This window comes from Rattus rattus, chromosome 1 (genome assembly GCF_011064425.1).
Source record: "Rattus rattus isolate New Zealand chromosome 1, Rrattus_CSIRO_v1, whole genome shotgun sequence".
In the NCBI taxonomy this organism is placed as follows: domain Eukaryota; kingdom Metazoa; phylum Chordata; class Mammalia; order Rodentia; family Muridae; genus Rattus; species Rattus rattus.
Genome location: NC_046154.1, coordinates 176,421,962 through 176,448,817, shown reverse-complemented (window position 1 = coordinate 176,448,817; position 26,856 = coordinate 176,421,962). Strand labels below are relative to the sequence as shown.

General features: G+C 38.4%; 1 pseudogene; it reads right to left on the bottom strand.

Annotated features, from left to right (window-relative positions):
* Positions 1–3,564: 3,564 nt before the first annotated feature.
* LOC116913132 overlaps positions 3,565–26,856 on the bottom strand; it is a 91,140-nt pseudogene continuing 67,848 nt past the window's right edge.

Here is a 26,856-nt window from a genome sequence, read left to right as displayed (position 1 = left end):
CTAACTGGCACTCATAGTTAAATTTCATTGCATTCGTCTTTAAAAGATGTAGAGTTTTCCAGGTAATGCTTGATATATAAATAGATGAAGGCAACTTGTTTGTGTAAGATTTTGGCATACATTTGACTAAAATCTGCTTAAGCTTAATATCTCCCAATGAATCTTCATTACCTTCTAAACAATCCTTGCAAAACGTGAAATCCCCTTTTATAATGCTGTGCTAGCTTTCCTCAACGATAAAATGAGAACATTTAGACCTGCTGATAGGATTTCTGCAAAGCTGAGATGGATATACTCTAAGAACACAGTCTCTGGGACATGTTGTGCACTGTGCTTGTTAGGGATGATTAATTCTGACCTTAGTCAATACTCAGAAAACATTATGTGTATTTCAGTGCACGCTCCCCAACCTCCTTCTGTCTTGATCTCTACGTCTCTCCCTGTCTCTCCCTACAGAATTCAGATTTTCCCACCCAGCTCAGAATTGCTTTCCCAGTATGTCAGTTTTGTAAGTTCTTTGAAGGCTGGACCATGTCCCCTATGAGTCTTGGCTGTCCAAATTCGATGTTTGGTGAACAATGGGGACTCATGCAAATTTTCAGCAAATTGTCATACCTAAGAGTATCTGCATAAATAGAAAATTTGATCAAGACAGTCACACAAAAAGTTGTATTTCTAGCTGGTTCAATTTCTTGAATTAAAGTTTCAAAGCAATGGCTTCCAATGAAATGACTTAGTAAGGATTCAATGAAGACTTTCGAAAGTACAAATGTAAAAGCTTTCTTAAACACAGATTCCTAGGCTGTGGTCCAGTCATCCAGGGTTAAAGCTTTGGCTAACAGCTACTTAAAACAGACTCCTTGTGGCTTTACTGGCATGGCTAATAACATGCTCTAAAGCAAGCTTGCCTTTTCGGATGGGGTGAGTTCTACACTTTCACCCCAGCAGTTACTTACACTTGACTCTTTAGAAGAGGCTTCTAAGTGATCTATTATTTCAGTTTTAATTGAGAGCACTCACTCTTTCAATGATTCGGCAAAACTATGTAAATTTATTCCGAGATATTCCTATTTAAAAATTCTACCAGTTTAAAAGATTTTTTTCTTTTCTTCCTAACAATTGCCATTTTATTTTCCCTACCCCAGGCCCTTAAAATCAGTATAAAAGATTTCCATATTTAAAATGTGCCCTTTCTATGAACCACACCAAAATAAAACGACCAAGTGAGTGTAGGTGATTTCTTTCAGCGTAATTGCCTTCTTTTTATATGAATAAACGTGGTCTCGCATGCCTACTTTCCTGGGTTGTCCATATAACAGGCGACAGTGTCAACATTCAGCTACCTTAAATGAATGCCAGCTACTAAGGCACACATAATAAACATTTCTGTTTTCAATAACCATCTTAGAAATGTTTCTCTGCTCGCTGTGCATATTAAAATACCTCCCTTCCCACTCTCAAAGATGCCATGTGTTGAAAAGTAGATAAATACCGAGTATTTGTTATGAATGCTGGCAAATGATAAAACATTATGTAGACTGCTCTAAGGGAAATCTAATGAAAAGACCATTTCACACCAAGGTCTTTCCATCTTCAGTGTGCCCTGACCCTCATTCTGAGAAGAAGAAGAAGCGGGGAGGAGGAGGAGGAGGAGGAGGAGGAGGAGGAGGAGGAGGAGGAGGAGGAGGAGGAGGAGGAGGGAGGAGGAGGAAAAAAAAAACAACCTCTGGGTGGTAAAAAGAAAAGCCTCATAGTTGAAATGCAGTTAGAAAACTAATTTGGAGGGGGTGGGAGAAGATGAGGACATTCTCTTCAAGATTTGGATGTAAGTGATACTTTTCCTCCTTTAACTTTATTTGGAGAACTGACAATTACAGTTGGCTGTAGATACGTGTTAGTAGTGTTGATACTTCAGTGTTATAAGAGCCCATTCTTATGGACGGAAAAGCAAAATATCATTTGTGTAATTTGAAGAGTGCTAAGTGCTTTGGCTTTTCTCTTGTAAGTCAATCATCAATCGATAGGAATGTGTCAAATAGAATGTGGAAGTCCTTCCCTTGAATGTCACTCTCATAGAATAAGTTTCTGGCATCGTGTTTGTTTGAACAGATAAAATGCACATATGCTAGTGTGTGTGCTTGCACATGTGTATGTGTGTGCCTTTGGGTGTACACGGGGTGCAGCCCACATAGAAAGTGTAATGGCTTCCATAAATCTGGAGGAGCCTTTCTGCCAGGATGTAATGGATATAGTCACATCAGTGAAGGGAGCAAAGAGATGCTCCTAATTGCCTATCACATTACTTTGGGAGTTAAATGGGTGTTACATTATTCAGGATTAAGGGATACATTTCTGAAGCAGAAGCAAGATGGATGCCTCAGGATCCCTTCATTGGCTCCAACCACTGCTCATTGTTTGCCTTTCTTTTGTTTGGCATTGCCTCCCTGAAGGATACCTTGGGTGCACGATGCTGTTTGCAGGCAATTTTTTGCCACAAAAAGGGATTAATTTTTTCCTGCCATTTCCATTTTCATCACCAATCTCCAACTGTCATGATAGTGAGCTTTGTTTTTACACGACCCTCCACTCTTATTATCGTCTTCATCCCAAGAATGAAAGTCTATAATGAGAGCAAAGCCATAGCTGGCATCTGAGAGCTGTTGTAATTCACTCTCATGACAAAGGCAGTAATGAGAAATGACAGAGGCACAAAATGAATCCTGTCCGATTCCAGCCTCTTGGACGATAATGAAAACAGAAGATGCCACCAACTTTATTCATCTTCATGACACCTATTGTGACAGAATTGAAGGCTGCAGTAACACACCCATCAGAGGCTGCAGCTCCCAGCCTCCCTTCCATTGTATGTGTGCTGAAACTTGCTACCACCATCTCTCCTGGGATTCCAGACATGGCAGGCTCTCGGGAGTTGCAGAATTTCTTTACTGTCCACGAGGCAAAGACTTTAGAAGCGGAATAAGCACTTTAAAGCCTGGAATTACTTGTTTTGCCTCTTATACAATCAGCTTAACAAAGTCTGAGAAGGACGTGGTGGGAAATGGCAGGAAATTATATGAAAACAAAGCCATATTCTGAAGCCCAGATTGAATTCTAGGACTCTCCCGAAATATTCAAATTCAAGGTGTAGATATGAAAGTCACACATTCAAGGTCTTACCCAGACTTACATGCTTCCCTGCCCTCTCCTGCCTCCCTCTGTGCCTTCCCCTCTTCTCTCTCCTCTTCCTGACGTATGGCTATACCATCACACAATATGTAAATAAATAAAGGTAAAGCAATCTTCTCATTTCATGGATGAGCAAAGGAAGACAAGATGGGAAGCCACAAACCCACAGCTCAGGAGATAGGTGGGCATGCGTCATTCATATAATTTTCAATGTGAGGTTTCCAGGGTATATGATCTGATTGAAAATACAGGGCAAAGAAGAACAGAATACATGCATGCACACATATGCGCCAGCACACATGTATGTACACAGACAATTTAACTCAGTGGAGTTTTCATCCTTAACATTTTAGCCTTTAATCAAGCAAATAAACTGTACTATTTGATGTATTCCTCCAAGAACTTTTTGTGAAATTCTGATCAGAGTGTGTTGGATAGAAATCTTTAGTCTTTCTTCCTATCATCTACACCTTTTACACAGCTCTTAAAAAAATTCTCCCAAAACAAACAAAAAATCCAAACAAACAAAAATGAAATAAACAAACAAAAACAAAAAAGAAGTTAGGACATGACATCATCGTCCTAACTTCTTTTAACCTTAAAGTGGCCCTGAGACTGGGGTGTATCAGTGAGATTAAAGAGAGTGCTTCCACGCAGAATGTTTTCCTTGGGAATTCTCCATTCTGCTTTTTGTTCCTTTTCTTTCCTGGCCTGTGCTTTAGCTCTTTCCTTATTATTTTTTTCAATTCCACAAGAGCCACAGTATCATTGTCACCGCTTTCCTCTTCAAAATCCTCATCTTCTTCATCTGTGAGAGGAGGAACCGCATCAAGGTTGGTGGCAGGAATCTGGTCTAAGCCTAAATGGGGCTTCTTAACACTGAAGAGGAAGTTGTATGTTCTTGGGCAGGAAGACACATTTGTTTGTCTGTTTGTTTGCTTGATTGCTTGTTTGCTTTTGTAGCATGTAGCATTAGTGCTCTCTCTCTCTCTCTCTCTCTCTCTCTCTCTCTCTCTCTCTCTCTCTCTATCTTTCTTCGACGTCACTGTTGTGAACCTCTTCTGGGGACTTCCCGTCTACTTGGTCTGTATCTTTGTTTGAGATGGAAGATCTCTGCTTGAACACTGCTTTGAGAGGTGGCTCAAATCCTCTTCTCTTTTTCTTCTTCAACTTCTTGCAGGTTCAAAAGTTGGCCAAGCTGCTCTTGTCTTTTATTTCCAGAGGGGATCTGACACAGCACCTTTGGAAGTTCACCCATGAACCATTGCGACCCTTTGCTCCAAGGGGTACCATACTTACAAGGAATACTTTTTTCATTAACGTGACAGAAAGACTGAGAAAAGACAGCTTAAAGAAGAAAGTTTTGCTTTGACTCATGCTTCTGAAATCAAGGTGTGGCTGTTGGCTATGTTTTCCCCATATCTGAGGTGAATCAGAATAACAAGGTTCAAGGGTATGGCAGTTGAGCATTGTGTCCAGGCAGCAGAGAAAGAAAGGAAGTGGCCAGGACTCTCCCCCACTTTCTTAAAATAGGCCCACCTTCCATAGTCCCACCACTTTCCAACAGTTCATCAATGAGTGATCCACTGACTAAAGAAGTCCCTCACTGTCAAACATTTCTAGACAGCTCCACCTGTGAATGTTGCTTACTTCATGGCCCAAGTCTTCAAATAATTAATATTCACTTCTTCCTTGCTGTTTCCTATAATTATAACTGTCAGGAGCTAAGAAAGGAACATTATAGAATGTCAACATCATCACTCCCTAACGGGGGTGCTCTGGCTTGATTCATTTAATGTTAAAGGCAATGTATCCCTTCAATGACTTCTGATAGTTCACCCTCCCCTTTGACAGTAATATGAACTGGCTGGAACCTCACCTAAGTCCTTTTAAGAATCTTTAAGTGAGACTACTTGTCTATATCAAAGTATTTCATTTAAAAACACCAATACCACCTGATCCTGACATGTCCTCTGCCGGCCTTGTTTATGTCCTGCCGTTGTGGCTGCCTCCTGAAAATCCTTGCCCTTCAGGATCATTTAGATAAGGGAGAAGAACATTCACAGTATTAAGAGGTACTCAAAGCTGGAGGTACTTGCTGTATATATCAGGGGTTAACCGAGACATTTTTGAGTTGACCAGTGTCTAACAGAGGGGACTGGGATTGTGTTAGAGAAATGACATTCACCCACTCCATCTGCTGTGTTAGAACGTTAGAGCTCCTTGGACAGATCACACCAGACCAGCACAGTTCCACAGGAGAGGTTTATGAGGGGAGAAAAGGATGAAGAAGGCAAAGAAGAAGAAGAAGGGAAGAGAGAGTAGAGAAGTAGAGGCCAGCCATGAGCATGTGGAGGGAGGGGGAAGGGGTGAGGGGGGAAGGGGCAAGGGGACAATGCAGGAGCAAGAAGGAAAGAACAAGAGAGAGAGCAGAGGGGGCAAGCAGCCCCTTTTATAGTTGATCCCAGGTAACTGTGGGGTCGAGCTTAGACAAAAGGCTAAAACCATCCCCATTCTCAACTTTGTTGGCTTGTAGTGATTATTTCCATGTTTCTGAAGAAGAAAAAGATATATAACAATCATATGTTCACTAGTTTTATAACACATCCATTATCAATTTATGTTTTTCTACCTCTCTCTCCCTCCCTCCTCTCTCTCTCTCTCTCTCTCTCTCTCTCTCTCTCTCTCTCTCTCCTTTCCCCCCCCTCTTTTATTGCCTTTTAGGAGTGATGACAGATAGGCCAGTTTTGTCACTTGAGAGTGGATCTGTCATATACCTTTGAGTAAGTATCAATGTACCTTTTTCATTGGCTCAATTTTTAAACTTTAGGTTGCATTCCAAAACTCTTTAAAAAAATTACATTCCCAAATGATACATTTTTCCTTATTGTGTTAATTTAATTTGTCTTTCTTTGACAACAGGTGAACATAAGAATCATGGAGACAGCCAACAATACAGATGGAGAAGTGACTTCTGGTATAGGAACTTAACACTTATCAATGAGTAAGTCAAACTCACAATTATGGTATAAAGGGAGAATGTGTGCTGTAGTAGTTTTAAAACAAAGCATAGAGCAGTGTAAGAAGTTAAAGGGCTTCATCTGCCTGATGATTTGTGTAAGACAGAATTCAATATGTATGCATTGAGTAACCATTAGGGCTTTAACCCCCTCAGAGCTGGCCAGTACTCATGCTCTTGGAATAACTGTTATGTAAACATCACCAGGACTATGGATAATGCTTACAATGGATTCACGACTCCAGAAGTAGCTCAGGCTCCAAGATGATTAAGAATTTTGTAGGCATACACATCATGTTTTGACGTTCCTTGGCCTATTCATAGGGCATTGGGAAGATTATTTACATAAAACCATTCTCCTATGATAGAGTTTGATTACTTTGGGGCCAGTGAAGGAAATATTCTGTTAAACAACAGTACTTTTATGGGGGGAAATGCCTTAGATTTGTCAGTATGCCTCTGTCACCCATCAATGTAATGACCACCATTCAACTTATATTTGAAACCTGATGAACACAAAGGTTTGTGCAAATGTGAACATGCTATTTCTCATCTTTAGTAGTTTTCTCTTGGCTTATCTGTGACACAAGAGATAAAGTAACTAGATTCTCGTTTCATAACCTATTTTGATTAGTTACTTTTGTTACAGTGAGAAGCTGGAAAACTCCCCTAAGAAATACAGAACAGGACAAACGAATTGTGAACGCTGTTCCCTGGCCACTTATGCATCCAGTAGAGGAGCCCTATAGCATATTTAATGTGTTAGACTTTTATACAAGACTGATTCAGGAGGGGAAATACTAATTCTAGATTCATAAGTCTTTTAATTATAGGTTCCTTTTGACTCCTTCAAGTGACTATGTGAAATAGCCCAGGAAGAAAAAGCCCAGAGCAGACAAAGCTAGCTCACATTCCCTTCCACACTCTGTGTGAAGTTAGAATCTGAGCGTGGGAGATACACTAGATGTCACCTGATTACCTTTGCTTAGCAACCAAATAATATTTGAAAAACAAACCAACAGTTGCCCATTGCCCGACTCATCCCATGTAAGAAATATTTCATTTGCGTTATATACTGTGGGGCTCTAAGTACCTGTAAAACTTCCAGATATTTGACTGGAGCTCAAGCATACATTCTTCAAAGCTCACCATGGAAAATAAAAAGATAGGAGTCACCTCTGATGTAACTGTTGTGCTGTCAGCTTCTCTATGGAAGCTATTCCCACAGTTCTCCATCACAAGCCTTTGGAAAAGAGATGGGTTTGTGTATCTCATTGACGTAAAAAAAAATGCATGTTATAGCTTAGAAAGTATTGAATATTTTTCTGTTCACATAAGCAGCAATGTGAAATGTATGTCAACTTAAAATGTTATTGATATGTTCTATAGTCATTAAAACTACTATGTTTAGTATTCAAGAATATGAAAGAATATAGACTAAACACATAGAAGAAACATCGGGCCCTTCTTTCTAAACCGATTTTTGAGTGAAATAAAACATCTGTAAGAAAAACTCATATTCTTGCTTGATATCTATGTCTTCTACTTGTAGTATGAAAGATTTGATAGAAGACATGTAAAATATTTACATACTTTTGATAAATTAATTGTATTCTCAGTGATTAAGCCATTGATAAGATTTCAAAGGACAGTTAGAAAATTCAATTCCCGGTAAAGTAGTGAAACCATGGCTAGTGCTTTGTCTTCCTGCTAGAGTAAATGCATTGTTCCTGGTATTCCATTTGCTATAAGGATTGAGGCTGAAGGAAAATGCAGATACAGAAACTTGTTTGCAATTACTCTCCCTGACATTCATGCGAATTATAATTAAATGGTTTGAATTGTACAGGTGCTAAAAAGAAGCATATTGCAAAAGAAGCAAGTCATAATGTCAGAAAACTCAGTTTGGTATTAACATGTTATGATTTTAATTATGACATTACAGAGCTATAATGCCAGGTCTGTTTCTAAGGAGAAGGAGGTTATAAAAGTAGGTTGTCAAAAAAATCTTCATCATAGAGATGTTTTAGCATCAATTTCTTAAAAGAAATTTACTATTTAATTATAAAGGTAACACAACTACAACCGGGAAAACATGTAAAAGGGTGAAAAGAAAAATAATTGCATATTATTCTAAGCATCAAATCACCATCGGTAGCGTTTCGTTAGAATCCCTTCTGAGTTTCCTTCATATGCTTTAACTATTTTGTTTACAATTCTAATGTGTGCAAACCACATTTTTGTGCTTAGTCTTTTTATATCATGCTATGGGGTATATTTAATAGAGTTTTATATTTTAAAATGAGCCCAGTTGCTATCCTAGGGTAATTACTTGGTAACAGAGTAGAGTCAGCATGGCATAAGCCTCCAAGGTGGTCCAGAGGTAATTCCATGTTGCTGTGAGGTTTGAACCTGCTAGGTCATTTTCATCCCTTGGAAATATTTCATGAGAAATCCTTTGCTCTATGCTGAATACTAAACGCAAGACAAAGTCTCCATCAATTAAGGGTTGGAAAGAAGCCAGACCTAAACCACTGGGGTTAGAAATTTTGCATCCCGGCTTCAACAAGGAGGGCTGGATAAAGAGAGCAGATGATACAGGACACCTTAATTGGTGCCCACGGAGGCCAAAGGAGGTCATTTGAATCATGGAGATGAAAGCACTTCTTTCAAGGACACCTGAAGGCATGTTATGAAACCAAATGCTGCAATAAAATTAAAATGACTCAGAAAACTAACTGTAATGCATGAAACATAAGTGAGTATGGCTTGGTCTAACGGCACAGAGGAGGGATGACAACTCTCAGAGCAACCGTGTTCTTGAGAGAAAAGTGGGAGTATACAGTCAATCTCATGTCCGTATGAGCAGCAGTGATGCATCAGGCTGAGTGAGAACGATCATCCGTAATATAAACTATGCTCAAGTAATTTTCTTTCTAAGAAAAGGGGCCAAAGTTCACGAGAAGTTTTATAAGGACCGAAACACTCCAAAGGTGCCAAATTGCTCCATTCATCATCCAGAAGTCACCAGAAATTAATGATTAAGGAGCCATGGGAACCCCACTGCTTAGAATGCTAGAGTCCCCATGATCCAAGGGCATAGGAAAAGGCACATAATCTCTACAGAATAGATTGAGAATTCACATCGTAATTCAAATCTTATGAACTCTTTGACCCTATAATGACACCTTTTTGAACATCTTTTCCCCTGTCTCAGTGGCTGCCCTGTAAGATTTCACGTCTTGGTAGTTTATTATATTCCTTCACTAGGGTTTAAAGTTGATTTACCCTAAGAAGGATGTGTACATTTTCTTGAATTTGTGGCTCCATATTAGTATTGCATCTGGAATATTCTGTTCCAGTATTTCTGTAGCAATTGCTTCACTCAGGATCCATTTCTGGGACCCTGACGCCTGCCTTTTGTTTGCTTCTTAGGAATTTTTATCGGCGTCTTTTCTCTGGTGCCTTATGATAGATACTTTCCCTTGGCCTTTCATCTAAGTTACCTATTCTCATATTCTTTAACTTTGTAATCTGTTACTAAGCTAGTATTAATTCTTAATTAGCTCCTAATTGAGTGTTTTCTATTTCGTTCTGTGTGTATGTTGGGGGGATACTGGGGGGTGACTGCTGTCTGATTAAGTGTCTGTTAAAATCCTATTCTTTCCTGGGTTTTCTGGAACCATATCAATGACTGTGTCTGGATTTCTGGAACTATATTAACTATATACTTATTCTGCAGTCCCTGGTGATCAGCATCTGACTTAGCTCTGGATTTGTTTCAATTGTCTATTTTGTTCAATTGGTCCTTCACTTTGGAATAACTTTAATTGTTAATTTGATAATCAGTATTGAAAGGTCTGCTATCTGTGGTTAATGTTATCTTCTTTTAATTGTAGATGGGAGGGAGAATATTAGACAATTACCTTTGTCCTTATCTCAGATTATTTGGGTTTATACAGAGGCTGTGATGTCTTCATGTGCTTTTAATGTTTTGGAGTGGCCCTTCTGAGAACTTCAGAGTTGGTACACCTTGAGTTCTAATCTCTTTCCATAGCTGTGGAAAGATGTTGAAGTTTGTCTGCTCCATTTCTTCCCACTGTTAATTTCTGTTCTTTCTGTCACTTCTGTAGATAGGAGTCCATCAGTATCCATGAGAAGGACTAGTCAGATTTGCAAGACTTCTTGATGACTCCCCTTCTTCGTCCTATTACCTTATAATTTGCAACTAGTATGCCTATCCCAGACTCTGACAGCTAACTCCTTGTGGCCCTGACATCTCCGTGTTCTCTATGGGCTCTATTTTCTTATGAGCCACTATATTTTTAAGTACTTTTATAGTGGGCTATAACCATCCCTCTTGTAGTAACTATTGTTGACTATATTCCATAGTCTTCCATATTTGGTATTCCTCATGGTACAATTTACTCATTTTAATATCTGCAATGGTGTGACAGATCATTCAGTAATGTGACATCATCATAATGGGGATTGGAACTCTAGTTCTAGAAGAGAAATTAATCAAAGAAAGCAATTAAAGATGAAGCAAGATTTCCATACATGGATAATCTACAAAAGCGACAATTCAAAGCCATCAGTGAGAAATTGAAAGTAGCCTATAGATCTGCTAATATTCCATTACTTAAATAAATTATGATTGATCCACTGTGGATCAGTAATGCTCTTAGCATTAAAGTCCCAGATGAGCCCATAAATTGCCAATGTTATCAAGCTGAGTGTCTGTGTGTTTTCTATATCAAAATTTATCTCACATGTTCACACATATAAAGGTCAAGAGTTAGATTGACATTGGCCATAATTATCCCCAGCATCCCAATACACGCCTACTTGAGTTTACCTTAAGCGAGACAGAGCACATAGAAGGATGGTCAATGCCTGCCCAAACTCAGAAAGAACCACAGTAATAGGTCTAGGTGACCACATTTCTTGGGATAGCTTGAAAAATCAGAACTGCATCCACAGGACACTACCATTAACATCTCATGGAAGAGGTGTTGTCTCTGGTCCCCCTGATAACAGAATATGTGATCTGGGATGCTACTACTAGAAACGGTACCACAGCTGCTTTAGAAAAAGGAAAAGCTGCTTTGATCACTGTGGAAACTTGTTCCTGAGAGATTCTGTAATTGTTCCTTAATCACTATGACTCATTTCTGAAACAGAGGAATCTTTCTAACACCAACTATTTGCAGGTAATTTATATAATGGGAGAGCCAATCTCATTTCCATGGGTGTCAACAATCCTCTGTGTGATTCAGGGTTATGTGCATATAAATTATTTAGCGTTTGCTCCAATGAGCCACCTGAGACCAGCACTTTAAGGATGCTCGTCCTCGGTGTTCTGCTCCTCTGTCCTGCCTGCTTGAAGGACTACTTCCTGCCTTGCTCCTATCTGAACATGATTCCACATTTAACTCAATCTTCTCAACTCCTACATTTTCAGGTCAAGCTAAATGCAAGCAGGGAACCTCTACTTGGTCCAGGCTTATGGTCTTTAATTTGGTGAATGCACTTACTTTTTTTTCCTGCAATATTTAGCCATTTTCTGGTGGAAAATTTGCATTTCCCTTTATGATAGTCATAATGTTAATGGGCCTTTCCACATACTTCGGTTATTTTATTTGTTTACCGTGACATGGCCTCAAGCATGTAGAATACTTTGGAAACCTTAATAACATTTTGCTAGCTTTTGTTTTGTGAGTCTGATAATTCTCTAAGTTTACCCAAGCTCTGTTTATGCTAATGTCTAATTCATGTGCTGTCATGTGACTTTCTTAGAAGAAAACGACAGCCATCTCTGTTATTTTTAAACTACTAAATTAGTTAATAAGTGTTTATTGACTTGACGGATAGGTATAACAATACTAAATTACTCTCTGGAGAGTAAGTCCAAACAGAAATTCATTTATGCCTTTCATTGAAATTTTAGGTAATCTATCACTGAATCATAGATTTTTCTTTTACTTACATCCACCGTTTCGAGGAAAAGGAGACTTCCCTTTTAATATTCTCCTTGCTGGGTGCCATCGAGCAGTGAGATTGTTGGTACAAGTCAAATACAACATTCCCGTACATAGAACATATGAGCACTTCAAAGAGTCTGCATTGTGGGTTTTCATCTTTCCTTTATCTCCATAAGCACTAACTTGGGCCCCTGTGCAGTAATCTTAACCCTGGGCACTTGGTATTGGCCTGCAGTTTAATGAGAGCCGTAGGAGGCCTGCCATCAGCAAACCAAGAGAAATCAGATACAGTCTTAAAGTCCCATTTTCTCAGAATTTAGATGAAATCACATTTATGAAATTACAGCAATTGGATATTTGCTGTGTAGAAAGAACTCATCCTTCTAACGAGATGTCTGATTGAAATCTCTGCAGAAATCATAGCTTAGCCATCGGCTGCAGTAGCAAACATACTTGAGGGTAGTGTCCCTCGTGTCTCCTGAAAGAAGCTGAACAAGAAGTGGAGCAAATCTCTTCAATTTGTAATTCACCAAAGTTGTTCTACTTCCGTCAGCATTTGATATGGCCAGACTTTAAATTCGGTCTTTTTGTTAGGTTGATAGTTAATTCCTTTTTCTTTTGAAATTTTATAGCAAATCAGTTATATACTTCTCTTTCATGCAAAAAAATTGTTGGGATTGTGCCTGGGAGTATATTTAATTTTAATACCATTATAAATAAACCAGTACACCACAAATCAGAGAAGCCAATGTCATGATTCTTTCTGAAGCCATAGGTCTGGGAACATTGGCTATAGGCATATGTGAAGTCCAAAGCCCAATGTGTACAGAGTTCTTACGTTCACAGACAAAAAGGACACAAAACATAGTTAAAGCAGTCGCCTTTACAATATTTCTGCTATTTTGAATTTTATTTATCTTTCTATTCAGTTGAGTGGTTCTTTATCCACATAGAGATGAGCCATCCCTGAGTTTCTCCACTCAAACTTGTATACTAATTTCCTCCCAAAATACCTCCCACTCACACTCAGTAAGTATTGATGGTTTATTAGGTATCTATTTATTTAATAATCAAGTTCTAATCATCTTCATAAGATTAAGTTTCCAAGCTACGAACAAGGTATATATATTCTTTCACCTATTTATCTGGTCTTTAACTGTTCTCATTATATTGTAATTTTCAGTGAAAATCTGGATGTTGTTCTTGTTTCAATATATAGTTTAACTCATGTGGTGAACACTTTGTTCTTGAAATGGTTAATTTTTTGATTGTTGGCTTTACACGATCTAGAATCATCTGAGAAGGGTAAAAATGAATTATTGCCCAGAAGAAGTTGTCTAAGGACATGTCTGCTGGAGGATAATCCTGATTATATTAATTGCTGTGGGAGGACCCACTTACTGTGAGTAGCACCACTTTTGGGTCTAGGGATCTAGAAAGAATAAAGAGAAGAAAACTGGCTGAGTACCGGCATGTGCACATACGTGGCTCTTTATTTCTTGAGGATGGATATAACGTTTAACAGTTGTCTCAAGCTCCTGCCGCTGTGACTTCCCCCACAGTGATTGACTGTGACCTAGAACACTGAGCCAGAATAAATTTCTAATCCCTTAAATTATAGTTGTCAAGTTATTTTATTATAGAAATCAGCGAAGAAGTTAAGACAATCCTTCACTAGTGAGAGGTTGTTAGATCATAAGAGTTTCAACATCCCCACTGAGGAAAGTGGGTCACTGGGCCACAATGTCATGGAAAAGCATTGTCCTGAACCTTCCTTCTTGCTCTCCTTGATTTCTGGCTGTTGTCAAGTAAGCAACTTTCCTTCTCCTTCCCCTCTGTCATGTTATTCTGACTCACCATAGCCAACAATAATGAATCCAGTTGACAATGAGCTCAAATTTCTGAAACTAGGATTCAAAAATCATCCAAGTATTTTTTCCAAGTATTTTTGTCAAGGTTATGAAAACTTGAGTAACATACACTTTTTAGTTAAGAGTTATAATTGGAATAATAGATTAAATTTTATTGTACAAGTTTAATTAAAATTTCTACAGAAAGGAAATATTCATGCATATTTCCAAATCTATCATACTTATACAATATTCAAAGAGATAAAAACCAGAATGTAAACTACATTCCTAGATGTATGCATCATCACTCATTCCAAATATTCAAAAGGGTACTGTCTTCTTTGTCTAAAGCTTACAGAGATGAAGCTATATAGTGTTTATCTTGTTGTACATGCCTACTTTCTCTTAACTTATTTGTACTTCTATTGTTTTCTAAGTCTCACTAAAATATAGTATTTAAAAAAATTATACCATAATTCATTAGTCTCAATGACTATTAGAGATATCGACTTATCCTTTAAATTTACCACTAAAAATAATGTTGCTAGAACATTTATTTTATAAAAAATATTTTAAACATCAAACACATAGTGTGCACATATATCTTTAGTGTCTTGAGATCTCTATGACCTCCTTAATTTGATTTTAGAGCTTGAGAACACTCAATGCTATACTCCTACGTCTGTGAAGGCATGAAGACTTTCCAGCCAACATTTAAGTTTCCAGTGCCATATGCACCCCAATGAATCTAAAACCCAAATTTTCATCATATTACTATATGGTACTTAGTATCGCCCCATAGTCTTATGCTGACTCTTTCAGATTCAACAAATATTTGCAGGAGGTAAAAACCTTAAACCTAATTCTTGTCTATCATCTATGCTTAAGTCCATCTTCTTTAATCTCAAACAAGAGTTTTAATAACTGTTCAGATTTCTAAACCTTTAGGAAGACTATCTCCTTCATTTTCATAGGCTGTGCTGACATAGAAGATTGCCTTGAACTTCTTAGACTATAATTTCTAAAATCAAAACCTGTCCTAAAGCACGAAAGAGATTTTTTTTTTTACCAGCAGGACAAGTTTTCCCTGAAAATAACTCTGTTGTTACATTTTCCATGCATTCAAACATATTTCAGCTTTGCATTTTTTCAGCTCCTGTTTGAAGAGTCCTTGTTTTCACATGTACCCACTGCAAATCTCTTAAGTATACAAGATTTTATACGTCCTATGAAGAGATGTAATAAGCAGAGAAAAGTTGTAAAATCTGACCCTAAAATTGTAAAGCATTAAGGCTTTGTATAGATGATTCTAAAGAGATCTTAGTATTCTTGGACAAGATGAAATATATCACCCAGTCATCATTTATATGAAGTCCATATGGTTGCAGAATAAGAATCATGAACATGCCTCTGTTCAGGCTTGAGTGAGACAGAGAGAAAAGTTTTCTCTTACTGCTTATATAGAACATCACATGATGATGATGGAAAGAGATCTATGTCTATTTCTGTATTTAATCAAAATTCTGGTCCTGCATTATATCCTGAGGTATTCACTTTTAAAAAAAACTAGGAAATGTTGTTTAAAGACAGCAATGAAAGCACTTATTTTCCCAGAGGAGTTAAGAGTTAGCCTTAAAGCAGGTCAATGAAGGGTGTGAAAGAGCTCAGAAATGAGAGAAACAAGGATCATTTGTGAGTCCTGTGAAACACCGCTAGGTAACTGATGGGATGGAAGAGGTCAAGGTGAGATCTCAGTCATATCTATTGATTCTGTTGCCATACTAGGACGTTTATATCTGCTCTATTACCCTGAGCTGAGCTAGTGAGCTGGAATACATGTTAACTCTGATGCAGATGGACAACTGTCATCAAAACAGTGATCACCTCCAGTGAGATCAAGAATTCTGTCTGATTCTGCTCACAAGTAAGTGACCTGCGATGGCTCATGTACAACCCCCCCCCAAAAAAAAATCTAGAGAAAAGAAAGATGGGGAAAAGTATATTTGTGTTTAAAAGTTTCATGAATATTTAAGCATTTGCACTAAGACTGGTCTTTAGAAGGACCAAAGAAAAGAAAATCTAAGTATTATAGACTATATTGTGGTAACACATTTAGCCAAGTTACATGAATTTGCTTACATTTAATGTTACATGCATCTAAAAAATAAGCTCCCCCCCCCAAAAAAAATAAACATGCACTATCACATCCGACATTCTAGGATATATTTCTGGTCATAACCATACAATGATAAATTATAAAATAAAAGCAATATTTCAGAATATATTTTCCATTTTCAGACTTTGAGGCATGGGATTCTTAAGTCTCATGATTGATGGCTCTATGCTCATTCAAAAGCTCGGCAGCTCCCCTCTTCTCTATATTCCCCTCTAACCCCTGACTTTGCCAACATACAGGCACATAGCTCTACCTGAATAGCCTACCACTGTGATCTAGAGAAATTATATGTCTTGCTACATCACTGAGTAACAATGTAAAACATGCTTCTAGGTTTCCAGGAGATATTTAAACTCTGCCACCTGCACATTCGGTCTGTAAGAATCTTCTCTGGTCTTTAATCAGCAACACAAATGCCTTGGGCACTTGGCAAAGGACTCCACAGATTGACTGCAAATAACATGTCTTGTCAAAATTTTACCCGAACGTGGGATGATTTAAAGGGACAAGCTAACTATCTAGTATTGCATTTTCTCTGAGCTATAACTTATGTTAAGAAATATAATCAGAAAACAACACTACTGACCAGTGTCATTCATTCTCCTAGAGTTAAATTTATGCTAAAGGTATATATTAAAAAGTAAACTCATCTTTCCAAAGACATTTTTAGATGTACTGACTTAAACCATTTAAATGTTTTAGTAAAAGAACTTTGCTTTCAGATATTGTCCAACTATTATGTAAAAAAAGTTTTTCATAATCATGCATGAAAAAAATTTATCTTGGACAAACATGGTAGTCTTTCTAAAGGATGCTATTATCTGTTACCTGGTGCACAGTGAAATTATACAATCTCATTCCCTTTTCTGTTTGGTTGTTAGGAAGCCTCAGACACTAACTTATTCCTTAATCTGTACTTATTAGAATTTACCTCTTTGATAATAAACAACAAAAACAAGAGCCTGCTCAGTTCAGGAGTGACAAACACTGAATGCAGTCCAGGCAAGGTTCCAGTGCAGCTCAGTTGGGGATAAGGAAAAGGCTTATCCCCGAGAGGGAAAAGGCTAGGAAGATAGTTTCTCCAGAGGCTCCTCAAGGGAGAGCTAAAAACATGTAAAAATGAAGACTTTTAGAGCTGCAATTTATTATTATTATTATTGTTGTTGTTGTTGTTATATTATAGAAGAGATTCACATTTTAGATTTTTTGTTGCTGTTTTGAGGAGAAGGGAAATGTATTCATGAAGGAGTGAGTGACCCCTCTAGAAAAATTATCAAATGTCCTGGTTGTTATTAGTCAGAGGCATATGTATGGTTGAAGAGTGGACTAAAGTGCGAGATGGAATTTTCTGTTTAGGGTGCTTGGCTTTGAGAGAGAAGGTAAAACATTTTATTGCTTCTGTTATTTTAATGGAAAGATTCATTATGTATTATATTTATTAAAAGTTAGTATCCAATGCAAAGATTCCATTCGAAGAGTGATATATTACCTTAGATATGTTCTAAGGGTAGTAAGAGGTAAAATACGAGATATAAATATTGATATTGGGGATGGAAAGATGGCTCCGAGCATAGCATGTGTACAGCTCTGTCAGCAGACCTGGCTTGATGCTCAGCATCTGTATACAGTGCAACCACCTGTAAGTCAACTTCAAGAGACCCTCTGCCACTTTAGAGGCTTGAGAGGTGACTACATGCACATCTACAGACCCCGATACAGACAGACATAACTTACGACAAAAATCTTAAAAATAACAAAAGATATAGTGACAGGGAAAATATTACCATACAATATAATAGCGTTCAAAATAGTAACTATCTTAAATGAAAGAGAAAGAATACGAAAGCAATTTGTCTGTAAGGCAATATTCAATGTAGACTTTATGTTTTATTGTGTCAACAGAAACGTATGGTTAATAATCATTGTATCTCAGGGTTTTATGAGATACTCTGAAGCGGAGAAAAATCAAATGGTTCTTTCAGTTTCTCCAAGGTGACAAGGACTGAAATTCAGATGGGAAAGCGGAACTCTGCAGCTACAGGTCATTTTCTTCCATGGACACTGACATCACCATGGTGACAAGAGACTACTTCGCTCCCATTTTCACCCATTGATTGCTCATGCTATCACAGGCTGACACAAAAGTTACATTGAATGTAACACCGGCAGTTTGCATCTAGGAATCTAAATGAATGAATTAATGAATTAAACAATCAATTAAGCAGTCAGAGAGAAAAATCTACAACATAAAACTAGGTTGTGATGGATTCACAAGGGTCTTTAATGTGAATCTATGACACAAAATGGTAACTTTTCCCTATTTCATTTTTTTAAAATTATGATGAACATTTGATCATAAATGAAATGTTTATGATCAAACGATCCTTTTAGACACAATTTCTTAATTAGATTAATTGTTCTTTAGAGATAATGACTTGCTACCATTATCTTTAAGTAGCCAACCAACCCAAGATACTGGCTTAGCACTTTGGGAAATCAAAGTCTGAGGATTCCAAGACAGCCAGGAGACTCCATAACTCTTTGGATCTGGGAGATGGATTTGCTCAACTTCTAAAGTAATGCCATTGAAATTTCTTCCTCCCAGAATTCAAGCCTACGGATTGACGAAGCTTCGGTCTTTCAGAGTGTAATTTACTGTCACGACTATATTGCTCAATCACTTGTATGTATGTGGTTTCAATGTAGTTGAAGCAAAATGAGTACAATGAGAAATTGTCTACAGAAGTAACCCTGTCCTCCCTTGGCATAGTGCAGTTTAAACACTTTGAGAGGCTGTCAATTACCATGGAGCGAAGAGCAACGTCTTTCCATGACATTTGGAATTTTGAACAGCCTTTTTGTACCTGGCTTTTATGTTTTTTCCATATGGCTCGTCATGTTTGTACCATATTAACTTGTAGGTTTATAACTGGCGCCAGTTGTTGGGTTATTGTGGCGTCCGGCGGGTTCGCTCAGGCTATGGGAAGAGGCAGGATACTGATCCAGGGGTGGGAAAGCGTGGTCCGTGGCACCGGACCCAGAGCTGGCTCAGGGGGTCCCCGTGCTTGCAAGGAAGTTGGGGCTGTCTGGTTCTCAGGCTCTTGGGCATCCAGGCTTCTCTGGGATGCTGTGGAAGAGCTGAGAATGGAGTGGGGGCCTGTGGGTTTGGATCTAGCCCGGGCAAAGGGGGAAGCTCTGGTTGACACCCCGAGGGGAGTCTTTGGCTTGACTGTAGTAGGCCACAGGCTTGGCGGTGGAGGTGGCTGGGAGGGCAGGGAGGCTTTCTTTAGGAGATTAGACAGCAGCTCTGTAGGTGAAGGCCTTCTCTGTGGCTGCCCATGGAGGATCCCAATGAAAAGAAATGGTCTATGGTTTTAAGGCATTTATTGTCATGGTGGAAAGTGGATGAGTGAAACTATACCCCGCTTCTCAGAGTGGGCCTGAGATTAAATACCTTTTGCAGGGAGGACTGTCTGGGAAGGAAAGGTGATTGGCTAAGCCTTCAGGCCTTTGGGTACCTCATTTTAATGGAGATTTGTCTTGAGTCTATGTGACCTTCGGTCATGTCCTCTACCTGTGGAGGGGCTTGGGACTTGCTTTGATTGTGACTGATGACCACAAATCTATGGAGGGCTGCAGCTAGTAACTGGCCTGGATTTCCTGGGAGTCAGGCATAACAACTACAGTCCCACTCAGGGTCACAGGGGTTTCAAACCTCCTCAACAGGGAACCAGGGTGCCTTTCAGAGTCTCACATTAACTGAGTTTAGAATTTTTCCAATTACTCAGAAATCCTGGCATCTTTTGAATTTGAAACTTAGATTTCTACTTCCACGTATATGAGCAGATCAGCCCAAGCTTTATCTGCATATAAATGCAGATGTGAATATAATTACTTTTTATGACCGCATTATTAGGAATAACAATCATATCTACCTCTCCTAACTAGGCGACTTTAATGTCTCTTTATGGTTTCTGTTATTCTGCATTAGATGTCTCGGGTGATTTGGATTTGAACTTAGAGCTGCCATCTTTCTTGTGACATAGCATGGGCCATTTTAGTATTTTAGCACTCATTCTGGGATCCCCAAGGCTGAAAATGTTCTATGTGCCAGAACGCCACTGCAGTAGTCCAAATTCTCTGTGATTCCCACAGAAACACCTTCTTGTTCTGCCTCTGACACATTTCTCCACGTATGCATATAAATACATGATTTGCGACCACATATTCCTCCTCAAAACTCCAGCTTCCGTTCCTGCCTGCAGCTCTAATCGTCTACCTCTTTGTAGTAAGCCAGGAATGAGTTGATATGAGCAACAGACATTTCTGATTTTCTTTGTGCAATACAAAATAAAAAATACTTTCTTTAAATTTATTACACGCGATAAATGGTCATTCTCCATATTCTTCAACTCTACTGTGTTTCGTGTCAAGAAGATTATTCATTTGTCTTATGTAATATAACACTCATTCTCTGACCATTGGTTCCCAAACTAGAAAGGATTCTTTGTATTGAGAACACATCAGAGAGAAGGATGCTGTAATTTGAACGAATCAGACTATTAACAAGAAAGATTGTCCCTTGTTGAACTTTTCAAAACTCCATAAGTCCTTCTGAGAAAAGGCCTCTGATACAGGTTTCCAGTTGCAATTCCCAGTTCCACTTGCCTCCAAATTTCCCCGGTATGCTGAGAGACCTTGCATAGATCCCATCTACCTCGCTCAAACACAAATCCTCGAGTGGTTTGTCACAGGCCCTGTTAATGCATCCTAAGGACACAAGTATAAACTCTGTCTCTAAGCAAAGGCAAGCAGCAGCTGGCGCCTTTATTCCAGTATCTTACATGCAGTGTTTGCCATCTCTCTTATTTTATAATCTTTAGAAGAAAGGATCAGGTTATCAGCCGTCCTCCTAGGATTTCTTGTATATACTATAAATTTCTTAATTAATGGCTGTATTTATCTACTAAAGCCTATTAGACACATTTCATATGTAACCTCAAATTACTTAGGAAGGAGCACAAAATCATAAACATTTCCAAAAATATAAAGCTGGGTTTTTTTTTCTTGTAATCTCAAATAGATAGGTTTCCTCACCCCTTATTTAGATCTATGATTTTGTGGAATTGCCCTCAAAGTTCCTGCTGAAAGCCATTAGATCCCATTACAGGGCCATCCGATGGAAAAACAATTATGTTACTGTAAGTTATGTGATACTAGACAAGGACTGATTAAACCATCAGCTCCCTGGAGTTTCTTCTGAGCCACTGCTGCTACAGCAATTCAATGGAAATGCAACAGCGAAGATGTTTTGCACGTAGTCGGGCGAGGGGGGGGGACGCGTGCGGGGGGGGGGGGGAGGCTGACATGCACGTGTTTTAGGCAAATGGAAATCCTTTGTCTCTGTTGATGCAGCTTCCGGTGGAACACATTGGAGTAGAGCACTGCTTGCTGCAGAACGCGAAATAGTCTTCCTGTTTAGAGACTTTGAGACTCGGCAAAACGAGGATTGTGTTTAAGAGGAGTTAGTCTGGATCAAAAGGCAGACAGCCCAGGAAAAATACGAGCTAAGACCATGGAAATTGTAGTCTACATGACCATTTTTCAAATGTAAACACCAGTCACCATGCCGGTCACGTGTCAGCCTGACCCCCATTCTCACTAAACGGGGGCTGATCTCAGGACAGAGCCTGTAACCCTAGAGGGCCCAGCCTGAAAATGACACACATTCCTTAAGACAGCTATGAGTTCAGTGTTCTTAGTGACTTGTTCTTGTTGACTTTCCAGGGCTCGGCAGCTCACCCTGCTCCCACCCCCACACCAATTTTATCATTACATGTACTCGATGTACTGGATGGAGCAGTGGGAATTTCTAAAACCGATATTCATATGTGATCTCTAATCTTTTGGATAAGAGTACCCTTTCTCTCTGAATAGGATAGATTTTAATGTTGACTCCTAACTCCATTCGCTGTCTCCACAGGTAATCCTTCCTCAGAGAAGTAAGTCAGGATAGTCCCTTGTGCAGACTCTTTAGAAGATACAACAATATAGAGAGGCTCCACAAACTCAAAAACCTATGTAAAAATAACAAGAATCCTAAAACCGAGGTGAAGGAACATTTGAAAGGGAGGGATTCTGCAAATTCTAATCTTGGTTTAATCTCTGTGTGTTCAGTGTTGATTAAGTCCCCAAAGCCTCTGACAAAATGAGTTCTTGATTGATTGTTCTGGTCAGAATAGGCCATGGCTGTCAGTCTGAAAGCCCTTCTCTGTGCTGGTGTATGGCTAGTTGATGTGCTGTTGTAAAAGCTGAGTAGATTCAGCCAACTTCTTGAGCATCTAACACTGCTTGAATGCTCTCGGATTGCCACACTACCTGAGGTTAAACAAGCTTAGAAAATACCTTTCAAAAGAACAGACATCTGGGCTTTATATAATCCCCCAAGCCAACAGTCGCCCTCCTGATGCTTAATATGTATTGGCGGAAGCATTCGGGGGACACTTCCGTGGTTCTTCCGAGAAGGCCTCTGAAATCATGATTCGTTATTCTAAAAGTATGAAATTGGTATTGTTTCCCTAATGATAAATAACTATCAAATTGAAAATTGGTTGTTCTTGCTCATTAAACAGTATTCAGATGGGTATTATACAAAAACAAAAAATACTTTTCTATCCTAGTGCTTACTATTTTTCTCCTCCAGTGCTAAAGACCTTAGCTACCAACAAGTCCAGATTTTTTCTTCCTGTAAAATTGAAATTCAAGCTGTTAGTTGAGCCATGCAATATTATAGATCAGGAAGCTTATGCACAGAAAAAAATGTTCTGACATTCTCTGTGAGGTTGTTTTGTTTCCTTTTGCTTTTATCTGAACAGTATTATGGTATCACTCTAAAATTTTCCATACATTTCAACATAATAACAACACTTATTTTAAATAATATTTTCTGTTTAGCCTCAACTAAACAGGTACTAATGGGATCAGTGGCGGTCTAGTCCTTGTCCACTCAAGAACAATCTCAACTCTGAAGCCTAAAAATTGTATCAATGTCAAACAAGTACAAAAAGATAATTAAGGAGTGAATCTGAGAAAGGCATGGCTGTGTAGACAGTCAATGCAGCAGGGATCATGTCCGTTTTCACGGAAAGGAGGAGAGAGCACCGGACTAATTGTGTGGCCTGCCAACAGGAGGAAGGGTCTGTGCAGAGGACCACAACCAAGTGGAGCAGCCGGAAGTTATAGGACAGGAAATAGATGCTTCAAGAAGCACCATTTTCTGAGCTCATTTTAGCTTAAGGTCAGGTTGCCCTGCATGTAATAGGAATTTTCGAGTACATCATTCCAATCAAATTACTTTCCAGCATCTGATGTCTTAAGTAATAGACTCACCCATCCAAGAAAAAAAAAAAACTAAATAAACTCAGCCTTGAGAGGCAGACATGGTGAGGGCATTAATTATCTCTGAGAGGAGTCTGCTCTTGTGCTAGTACTGACTCTGGTGATGAAGGCTCAAGGAGATCTGTTCTCAATTTTGAAATGACGAAGCAGCCCCACCACGTGAACTTTCTAGAAAGGGTGGAAGATTGGTACTTAAAGGATGCCAAGAACAAGTCACTGGACCTCTAAGGACACGGAAAGTCAATAGAAATCCTCAGTTGTGGTAGAAATGTGGACGGAATGCAATAGCCACTGCATTGGTTAGCTTCCTTACCACATGTCAGCCTGCGGAGGTGTGCCGTAACCAAAGCTGGCAACGGAAAGTTCAAAGACAATATATTTGCAATAATAACTAGCTAATATAGCAGTAATTAATTAGATAGCAGAAAAGTGGAAATCATACTCAACCATAGAAGCAACAACACATAGATATAAGTGAAGAGAAAGTAAGTCGGTCTTCAGGTGCTCTGGTTGGCAGTTTGTATTCTTTAGTTGGAATAGTTTGTTAAGTTATGAATAAATTCAATTTAACATAGATATACATTCCACTTAGTATTTTCTCTATGCAAGGTTGTTATTGTGTTCATTATTTCACTTGTAACTGTGACTACATATCCAGGGGGGCAGAGGGATAGGCAGGCACTTTATAAAAGGAAGAGACTCTTTAACTCACATTCTTAGGGCCCAGTCTATCACAGTGGGGCTGTCAGGCAGCAGAGGCTAGAGAAGACTGGCTACATTTTGTCCACAGCTAGGAAGTCCAAGATTAGTTACCTTGAGCCACCTCTTTTCTTGTGAAATCTGGGCCCACAGCTCATAGAAGAATGTCATCCACAGTTAGGGTGGGTCTTCCCACCTCTGTTATCCAAATGGACATATTTTCTCAGATAAACCTTCAGGCTTCTCTTTTCAGGGATTTTAGAGTGTGTTAAGTTAAGAGTAAACCTTAACCACAATAGCCATTAAAATATAACATAAGGATATATGTTAGAAAACAACTCTCTATCATATATGCTACAGTAGACAAATGGACTTCTTTAACCATTTGTGTAGCTGTAACAAAATATCTTACACTGGGTAGTTGTAATGAGCAGGTAAACATATTTTAAAAGATCAAGGATATACTGTGACAATGTCCATGGTGATTCTGTTTACTGAATGATCAGAGAGAAGAAAAAGACACTGACAGCACTCTTTCTAGATCTTTAGAATAATATCAATCTGTTCTGTGACTTAAACACTTTCCAGGAGGCTTGGATTTCCAAACCTAAATTCTCAAGAACACAAAACATTTGATCACTAATTTGGACTAATTTTTAGAAACTACTGATTTCAGATCAATCACAGAGCAGTGAAAGGAAAGTGTGGATGGTTCTAAGATGTCAGCAATGACATTTCCCCATGCAAATAATAAACGAAACTGCATTATTTTTCATCCAAGTACAATTATTCACATGTTGTTTATATGTAATTCCCTTACTTAGTTTTATTTTATTCACTTTATATTTTGCTCACTGCCCCTCCCACTTAGGACTTTCTTCTTTAGCTTCTCCGGGTCTGGTGAGTGTAGTAGGGGTATTCTGTATTGAGTGCATACCATACATGCCCTTTGGGGATTGGGTTACCTCACTCAAGATGATAGTCTCAAGCTCCATTCATTTGTCTTCAAAATACATGATGTCTTTGTTGTTAATAACTGACTAGTATTTCATTGTGTAGATATACCACATTTTCTGTATCCATTCTTTAATTGTACAACGTCTGGGTTGTTTCTAGTTTCTGGCTATTAAGAGTAAAGCTGTTATGAACATAGTTGAGTAAGTGTCTTTGTGGGAGGGTGTAGCATCTTTTGGGTATATGCCCGAAAGTGGGATAGCTGGATCTTGAGATAAAATTCCCAGTTTTCTGATAAACTGCCAAATTGATTTCCAAAGTGGTTGTACAAGTTTGAACTCCCACCAAAATGGGAGGGGTGCTCCACATCCTCACCAGTGTGCCCTTTTGCTTGAATTTTTTATCTGAGCCATGCTGATCAGTGTGAGATAGAATCTCAAAGTTGTACAACTGAATTGTTACCTAAACAACACAAGTATGTGGCCTTTAGTCCCATGGTGATAACAGAAAAAACACACAGCTAACGAATTTACATAACAGCAAAAGATGGCTTCCTAGATGAAACTTAGAAGAAACTATAAAGCGAACAATGATTAATTGAAACATCAAAATTGTAATTTCTGTTCAATGCCTTGGATAAAGTTTACTCATGAGACTTAGAAAGGTATGTTTGACTATAGGAAACTAACAAGAAATTTAAGTTTCAAGGATATTTCACATAGTGATGAACTGTCTACAATCTAGGTGTCTAGAAGTGAGTGTGAAAAATGTCATGCTTAATTTCCTAGAATACCATGCAACAGCCAGAAGCAATAGATGCTCTTATATCAAACATGTAAGCAGAGAGTCAAAAGACAAGATATAAAATATGAAATACTATGCAGTTGGGGCATTTTTCAAAATAAAAAATCCGGACTTGAAAAACATAAAGCTTAAAAATAAGAAGTAAGCCCATTAAAGTTATTAATTGTTAAGAAAGAAGAAAAACAAACAAACAAAAAAAAACACACACCCAATATGTGTGTAAAAGTTATCACAGTACTTTGTGCAGGACAGTGTTGAAAACTGTTTAATCAATCACCTGGTTCCCAAATCCAACCAAACTAAACAAACCCAACAAACCAACGAACTTAAGAAAGTAATTTAAACTGTATTGTAAAACAAGATTCTATTCATGCATACTTAGTGTGTGTTTGTTTATTTGTTGGCGTGTGTGTGTGTGTGTGTGTATGTGTGTGTAAGAACACATTACTCAGTGAAACAGTACAGTACTTGACTAATTTATTATAGAGGCTTAAAAATAATTAACCACAGAATATAAGGAAAAGATCCTTTGAAAGACCATTAAAAAAAAAAAACCACTCAAGTATTATATAAAGTTAATGTCTCTGAGCTTCACAGACAACAACATGAATACCAAGATTTAGCTACCAATAGTTTTATGCTCCCATCTTGTAGAAAAGATAAGGAAGAATTAACTGAAATAGTCACCAAATTCGTGCTTCATTTACTCTCATAAAATATGGCGGCACTTACATAAAAATATTTTCCAGATGCCTGTAACATAAAGTCTCAAGGAAGCGTATTATT